Below are 7,995 nucleotides of genomic sequence, written 5' to 3'. Positions count from 1 at the left end.
TTTTGTAATTGTTCTATTCAGAATAAGTCTTCGAGTTTATTTCGCTCTAATTGAGCGTCAAACACTGATAGTGATAGTGATACTATCAGTGATAGTGATACTGATAGTGATAGTGATATAGTTGTTAGACAAAACCAGCGTTTTGACGACGTGAAGAGTTGTCGTTTCTCGGTTTTCTTTTCATCCACATTTTATATTTTCAACCATTATCGGAATACCCGTATATGTTTGAAAATTTACAACATTATAAAACATTCAAGTGTGGGTTGTCAGCAAGTATTCCGCGCGACGTGATTACGTCAGCTTTGGACGTTTTACTTTCCGGCCGGCGTGGCGACGTAATGCGAGGATTATCGGCAGTCAGCTGATCGGATCGGTCCGACGGCGTCGGTAGTGAAGGATAAACAAGTACTCGCCAACAGTCAGTCGTGAGGTGGATGGGAAAGCAAAGACGTGCAACACGAGACTACACGGGTGTGTGGAGCCGATAGAGAGAAAAACAACGAAGTCGAAGGTAATCACGTCTTGTCGGTCGAAAACGGGTGAACACATCTCCGTCATAACTCATTGTCTCAGTCTGTGCAGTTTCATGGTGTTTGTGTCGTACACTCACTCGTGTGTGTGTGTGTGTGTGTGTGTGTGTGTGTGTGTGTGTGTGTGTGTGTGTGTGTGTGTGTGTGTGTGTGTGTGTGTGTGTGTGTGTGTGTGTGTGTGTGTGTGTGTATGTATGTATGTATGTATGTGTGTGTGTATGTATGTATGTGTATGTATGTATGTATGTGTGTGTGTGTGTATGTATGTATGTGTATATATATATATATATATATATATATGGTAATGTCAGAGTTTACGGGCGTAAACTCAAAAATTTCTAAAAAGTAATTTTATTCAGTTAAAAACAATAATTACACATGATACATACTAGCAATAAGGGTTATTAAATGTTGGAAGGACTTAGCCCCAGGAACAGTCTGCCTCCAAATAAATTCATGCAGGTATGAGGTGAATAGCGCATCCGAGGTACCAAACTGACGGCGAATCTTGCGCTTGGCTCCTCATCCACATGTTTTCCACATTCTGTGTGTGGACGTCTTGATCCAGCGGGTTGACGAAGTTCTCCTGTTGTGTGATTGTGCTGTGCGTGTAGATACCATGTGCCCAGTCATCAACATTGTTGTAGGCGCGCCAGCCATCAGTGATAATGTGAGAACCTGGAAGGATCCATTGGAGGGTGAGGTCGCGCAGAGTCTGCTCGGTGCGATCAGGAACAATCACAAGAAAGCATTTGTGAGCCGCGTTCGATACCACCGAACACCCAATGACCTTCTCGCCATTGGCCTCGGTGGTATTTTCGGTGGAAAAACTTACTTTCATACACCTCAACAACGATAGGCTCACCAGTTCTTTCATCAATGCCACCAATTTCTGATGGGTTTGTCTCAAGAAATTGTTCACACACCTTACGGTGGAAGTTTGCCCAGTCAACGACGGTCTTAGTTTTATCACATGACGCCTCTCTGGCTATAGCTTTCTGTGGATAGTCATAGGCCCAACAGTAACTGATGATAAGAAGATTGTGGAGGGATAGGTGGCTGCCTTCAAACCAACTGCCTTGACGAATGCTTTGTCGAGTCTTACAGGTAGAGCAGTACCATGTCTTCCCGTCTGATACATCACCACGAGTAATAAAACCACAATGGACATTACATCGAGGGCAAATACAATAATTCTTGATGAGTCTGCGACGTGCACACCACTTAATAATGTCAGGTATTAGAGCCAAAGAAGTGATATTATGATCCTCCGCGACCATAGCGTTATCATCTAAAATTTCATCTTGTGGCACAATAAAACGAGGAGCTGGGGGACGACCGCCTGCCATAACTGAGTGCTCAAACTGAACGGATCAATATTTAAAAAAAAATTAATCGTTTTTAATCAAGTAAAACAAATAAAATTACTTTTTAGAAATTTTTGAGTTTATGCCCGTAAACTCCGACATTACTATATAACTGTGAGAAATAGAAACTCCACAGTACGAGCAGGGCGTCTTATTTGCATTAAATAAAAAATCGGGAGATTAAATCAGACGCGGATGTAGCTTCAGGACGTCGATCTTTAATTTTCGACAAGCTTTCGACCAACAAAGGTCTTCTGCTTAGTCGTCCCCAAGTTCAGCAGAAGTATATCATATATATATATATATATATATATATATATATATATATATATATATATATATATATATATATATATATATATATTGTTGTGGATATGAGGATTGTGTTTTTTTATTGTTGTAAAAATATCGCCCTCCTTCCTCCAGTTGTGTATAAAGGTCAAAAGGGCGCCCCGTAATTAGGTCATAAACAATCACGTTAGCCAATCATAGATTCCCTGCTTGTTGGTAGTTTATTTCCTTATTTTATGTAGGTTAAGGCTGTGTCTTCCATTAATTGACACTCCATTGCACCGAATTCAAACAGATAGATCCCCTTTCATTCCCATTCCCAAAGCCCTTCCTGCCAACTGCATTCGCCGCAGCTGCTGGGCGGTTTTCACCGCGACTCCATTAGCCACGAGGTGGACTTGGAGAAGAAGGGGGAGGAGCCGCCGAATCCAGGGCGTGCCCGCCCATCGTCATCAAGGGTGGAGCCAGAGAGCCCATGCCGACCAATCAGGGCCGAGGCGAGCTCACTGATGGGCGTGTTCTGGAGGCCGGCGGCTTGATCGCCCGCGGCGTTATAAAAAGCGCGCGCGGAAGCCTTTGACAGGAGTGCCAAGAAAGGTTGCGTTAAAGAGAGAGGTTGCGTTAAAGAGAGAAGTCCAAAAAGGTTCCAAGAAAGAGATGAGTCCTGAGAAAGCACACGACGTCCCCACGGCAGCACGGAGAGCGAACCATTGACACAAGGGGGCGAACCATCTTCGAACCATCGAAGAGTGAACCATCTTCCTCATCATCATCTTCTGAGTCGCTTGTGGTAGGTTCTTTGTTTGGGTTTTTGCATTGTTCACCTCCCATGCAAGTGCAGCCTTCTGTGCACAAGTGCAAGTGCAAGTGCAGCAAGTGCAGTTCTAAGAGTTGCGCCAGGGACGGCAGATGAGTAAGGAATCCCCACGTTGAGTCCCCAGAGAGTCCACCACCACCGGCTTAGAGTCCACCACCACCAGCTTGGAGACCACGCAGTTTCGACCCGCTGCGACGCGAGAGCCAGATTGCGGTGGCATCGGTGGCCGTCGAGGTCCAGCCCGACGTCACGTGCGGGATCAAGCTCCAGCTCTGGTTCCCGTTGGACCTTCCTCTCCTTCCACCGAATCGTTCCTGCCTTCATTCCCCATTCGTGTGAGTTTGCTCGTAGTCTGTTTTGTGTGTCTTGTCCTGGGTTAAGTAAGACTGTTTATAGGTAAGCTAGAGTTTCACTGTGTCCTTCTGGTCCGTCCCTCTTTCCGCCTTTATTTTATTATCCTTCCTTCTCCTTGGTTTCTTTTGGTTGTAAATAATAATAAATCATATTCGTATTCCCTACCTCTTGTCTTCTTCTTCTTCACATCCGTCGTCTTTGTCTTTTCCAAATTGAATACCTGTGGCGTGATTTTGGCCAACGTTTCAGGATCGGGTTAGTCTTGATAACAGTTCGTGCTGCGGTTGCTAGGACGTGCCCGTACGTGGCGTACCCGTAACCGTACCGTACCCGGAACCGTACCCGTACCGTACCCGTACCCGTGACATGCCCGTAATGAATATGTACAAAATATAAATATGTATGTACTACAATCGATCGTACCTTACAACAATCAACACAGATTGCAACGTCAAATAAATGAATACGCTCTCAAATGTGCCGTCCGAGGCAGCGTCTGCTCGCCACGTTCAGCGTCACTATGACTATCCGTAAGTCCGGAAGTGACGTCCTCATTTGACTGTCCGGAAGGTCGCATATCGCAGTTACGATGAATCGCAAATTAGTTTTAATTAGTTTTAAAACATAGTGTTACATATTTATGTGAATGTATGTGAATTACCATTCAGGTCTTTGCTTATCCGTGTGTAGTATATTAAGTTGTTGTGTAGTTGTTGTGGTTGGAGGGTCAGGAGCCCTTCTGAGGGAGTGGCCGGAAACGGAAGTGACCGGAAACGGAAGAGAAAAGACACGAGGAAAAAGGACGGGGATTATTCTTCCTCGCCCCGCTCCGACAAAAGGTGGAATCGACCTTGCGCTGCGTGGAGAAGCGGCGTTCCGAAGCCTGTCTGGCGAGAGGAATTACCGGGGAGTGTACCTGCCCGGTGGAGGCGTCAAGTTGACGTGGGGCCGTGCATCGAACCCGCGTCTGGCCTCGTTCGCGGCACCGTCCAAACAGACGCGTGCGGGTCGCACGTTGGGGGCCTAACGCGCCTTGCAAGCGGCGTGGGGTTTGGCTTGCTCTACCGTATCCGCTTCGCGTGGCCACGAGGGGCTGCAGCCTCGGTGCCTGGTACGATACCTGCCCGGTGGAAAACGTCCACCCGGGGTTCGTTCAACCGCCCGAGAGCGGCGACGGCGACCATCATCTTGGTCAGGAGGGGCCCAGAGACATTGTGCGGGACCGAGACCAAAAGGGTGTCGTGAGTACTCACCGGGACACACATGTATAAGATGGCCATCTTACTCATAGGGAATTGATTGTGGCTGGGGAATTGTTGATGGTAGTGTATTGTTGATTGCTCGGGGAAAATCTCCGTGGTTGTGTCCTTGAAATATTGTTGATGGTTGTGTATTGTTGATTGCTCGGGGAAAATCTCCGTGGTTGGGTCATTGAAATTGTATGGTATCATTATCATTGGAAATATATCCTTGAACATCAGGTGTCTCCTGGGTGAAATTCATATTGATTGCGTGGCGAAAGCGCATATATAATACAGCTTGCTGGCGGAGTTCCTCTCACGGTCCGGGGGTCACCGAGACCAGGTATTCACCGAGGGGACCCCGTAACAGAATTGGGGGCTCGTCCGGGATTTAAAATTGTATAAAATAATAAAATAATAATTTTTTATTAATTAAAATTTATTAATTAATTATTAATTGGTAAATTTTTTTTTTTGAGAAATTGGGGTAAAGTCTTGGGTGGAGGTTAACAGGTGTTAACGATAGGCACCATGGCGTTTGTGGCACAGAACTTTGGGGTAACCCCGAGTGAGGCACAGTTCCGAGCGTTGCTAAAGTCGGACCTCTTGAAATTGGCCAAACATTTTAACTTGGAGGTCCGAACTAATTTGAGGAAGGCAGAGTTGCAGGCCACGGTGATACAATCTATGGTGGGATTAGGAACATGGGACGAGTTAGCCTGGGAGTGGCTACCCGAAGAACCAGAAGACGTTGAGCTCCGGAAACTGGAGTTGCAATTACGGAGCCAGGAACGGATTAAAGAAGAAGAAAGGAAAGCAGAAGCGAGGAGAGAAGAGAAACAAGCAGAGGAAAGGAGAGTGGAACGAGAACTCCAGGAAAGGTTAGAAGACAAAAAAGCAGAGGAAAGGAGAGTGGAACGAGAACTCCAGGAAAGGTTGGAAGAGAAAACAGCACAAGAAAGAACCGAGGAAAGGAGAGTGGAAAGAGAACTCCAGGAAAGAAGAGAAAAGGAACAAGCAGAGGAAAGGAGAGCTGCAAGGGACCTCGAAGCAGAGGAGAGAAAAGCGGAAAGGGAATTAAAGGAACGTGACATGGAGCTTCAGCAAGAAATCAAATTCAAGGAGCTGGAGTTAAGGAGAGAACGGGGAGAGGCACCACCCTTGCTGACGGGGTCGACACCTAACCAGAAAACCTGGGATGTGGGCAGACATGTGAGGCTGGTTCCACCGTTCAGTGAAAAAGAAGTCGCGAAATTTTTTCCACACTTTGAGAAAGTGGCTCGACAATTAAACTGGCCGGAGGAGGCATGGACCATACTCGTGCAAAGTGTGCTGGTGGGGAAAGCTCAGGAAATTTATTCGGCGCTACCAATGGACCAATGTGCAGATTATGCGGTACTGAAGAAGCACATCCTCAAAGCCTATGAGTTGGTTCCGGCAGCTTACAGGCAAAAATTCAGGAACGCCAGGAAGAGGGAGAGTGAGACCCATGTGGAGTTTGCCAGAGTGAAAGAAAACATGTTTGATCGGTGGTGTGAGTCAAAAGGAGTCGGGAAAGACTTCGAGACATTGCGGGACTTGATCCTGGTGGAGGAATTCCAGCAGTGTGTCCACGAGGACATCAAAGTGTACCTGCAGGAAAAGAAGGTACCAAAGTTGTGGGACGCAGCCACCATGGCAGATGATTATGCCTTAACCCACCGAATAGGGGTCCACGAACCTAACTCCTCGCCTAGATCTCCGCAGGGGAGGTGGGGAACAGCAGGTGCGGAGAACGACCATACATGGCGGCGGCCTCGAGATGATTATGGGGACAACTATGATACCCCACCGGTTCGAAATCAGAGGGATGCGGGCCCAAGACAAACTTATAGTTCGGGGGGGCCGAGGCAGACCCCGAGTTTTTCCTCCGGGCCTACTTGCGTGTTTTGCAAGAAACCTGGACACTTGATGTCCAGTTGTTACCTCATGAAAAGGGACAACCCAGAGCGGAGTCCGACTATTACAACTCCGAATGCGATGGCTAGCGTAAGAAATCGCCATCAAAAGGGTTACCAACCATTTATTTCAGAGGGGTTTGTGTCACTGGATGGAGCCTCGACTAACCGGAGACCGGTTAGGATATTGAGGGACACAGGGGCCCATCAATCTTTAATGCTTGAAGGCATTTTGCCATGGTCCGAGGAGACGGCAACGGGGGATAGTGTTCGTTTACAGGGGATCGGGGGTGGTGTTAGTGCTCCCCTTCAGGTCATCCAGTTGGAGTCCGATTTGGTGTCAGGACCGGTCACCGTCGGTTTACAAGCCACGCTTCCTGTAGAGGGTGTATCTGTGGTTATCGGGAATGATTTGGCCGGGGGTCAAGTTTATGGTAACCTGAGGGTTGGTAAAGAGCCCAGCAGGGAAAATAACACCACACCAGCTCGGGATGGCGACAAAAGTGCCAAGTTATTTGTAGGGGGACTGAACTTCAAAACAGAGGAAGAAGTTCTGACCTCTGTCTTCAACAGATATGGGCCGCTGGTGGAAGTGCGGTTGGTAAGAGACTGGGAAACGCAACAGTCAAGAGGGTTCGGCTTTGTCACGTTTGCCAGCACAAAAGACGCCAGAGAGGCAGAGAAGAATTGGAATGGCAAGGATTTGGAGGGTCGGACCATAACAGTAGGGAAGGCATTTCGTAGGCGTCGAGAGGTCTACAGGAGAGGACAACTGGGCGGTAGTTTTGGTAGTGGCCGAGAAGGAGACCGCTATTCATGGGACGACAGGGACCAGTGGTCCCACCCTAATTATTAGAGAAGTTCTGAGAAGTTGAAGCACTGAAGGCGGCGGAGCCGCCGAGCCAAGATTCCTACACGAATTAACCGTGAACGCCGTTCCTAAAGGCGTCCATGTAGTGAACTTTCATGCACGGACTAACCGTGAACTCCACGTTCCTCAAGGCGCCCATGTAGAGAACTTTCCTGCACGGACTAACCGTGAACTCCGCGTTCCTAAAGGCATCCATGTAGTGAATACTCGGCTTGGCCTCCCGGAAAAAGTGCTATCGAGTTGCTTAACTTTGGATCTTGGATCAACCCCTTAACCTTCATTCCCAAGAAACTGACGGTCAAAGCCAGAGGGTCATGAGATGGAGTTTGATTTGGCAGGGACAAGGTCGTTGTTGGTACTTAGTCCAGAGGGAGTAATCTGGAGGGGTTGTGGTGAAATTTTGGTTGCTTTATTTTTAAGTGATAACTGTGCCCGGGGGGAACGGATAATGTGGGGGGGGTTGAGTTATCTGGTTTGTTTCTCCAAATTGGCCGGCAAAGAAAGTTTTCGCTGGGTTCAAACTTTCTTTCTTGAAGGGGGGGAGTGTTACATATTTATGTGAATGTATGTGAATTACCATTCAG

The 7,995-nt window shown here is 47.5% G+C and overlaps 1 protein-coding gene across 4 annotated transcripts in view; it reads left to right on the top strand.

The window, feature by feature from the left end:
- The window catches only part of FAXDC2 (fatty acid hydroxylase domain containing 2), an 881,086-nt gene that overhangs the window by 751,505 nt on the left and 121,586 nt on the right, over nt 1-7,995 (top strand). The window contains exon 1 of one of the 4 annotated variants that reach the window (XM_068131752.2): nt 79-514. The exons of 2 other annotated variants lie outside the window; for them this stretch is intronic. The gene's annotated coding sequence lies outside the window, so the exon portion shown is untranslated. Of the gene's footprint in view, nt 1-78; nt 515-7,995 lie in introns of those variants that run through there. One more of the 4 variants, XM_068131737.2, reaches the window with a different exon arrangement.

The sequence above is a fragment of the Myxine glutinosa genome, chromosome 1 (assembly GCF_964187855.1).
Source record: "Myxine glutinosa chromosome 1, kmMyxGlut1.1, whole genome shotgun sequence".
In the NCBI taxonomy this organism is placed as follows: Eukaryota; Metazoa; Chordata; class Myxini; order Myxiniformes; family Myxinidae; genus Myxine; species Myxine glutinosa.
The sequence above is the reverse complement of the archived record's forward strand: the minus strand, read 5'-3'. Positions and strand labels throughout refer to the sequence as shown.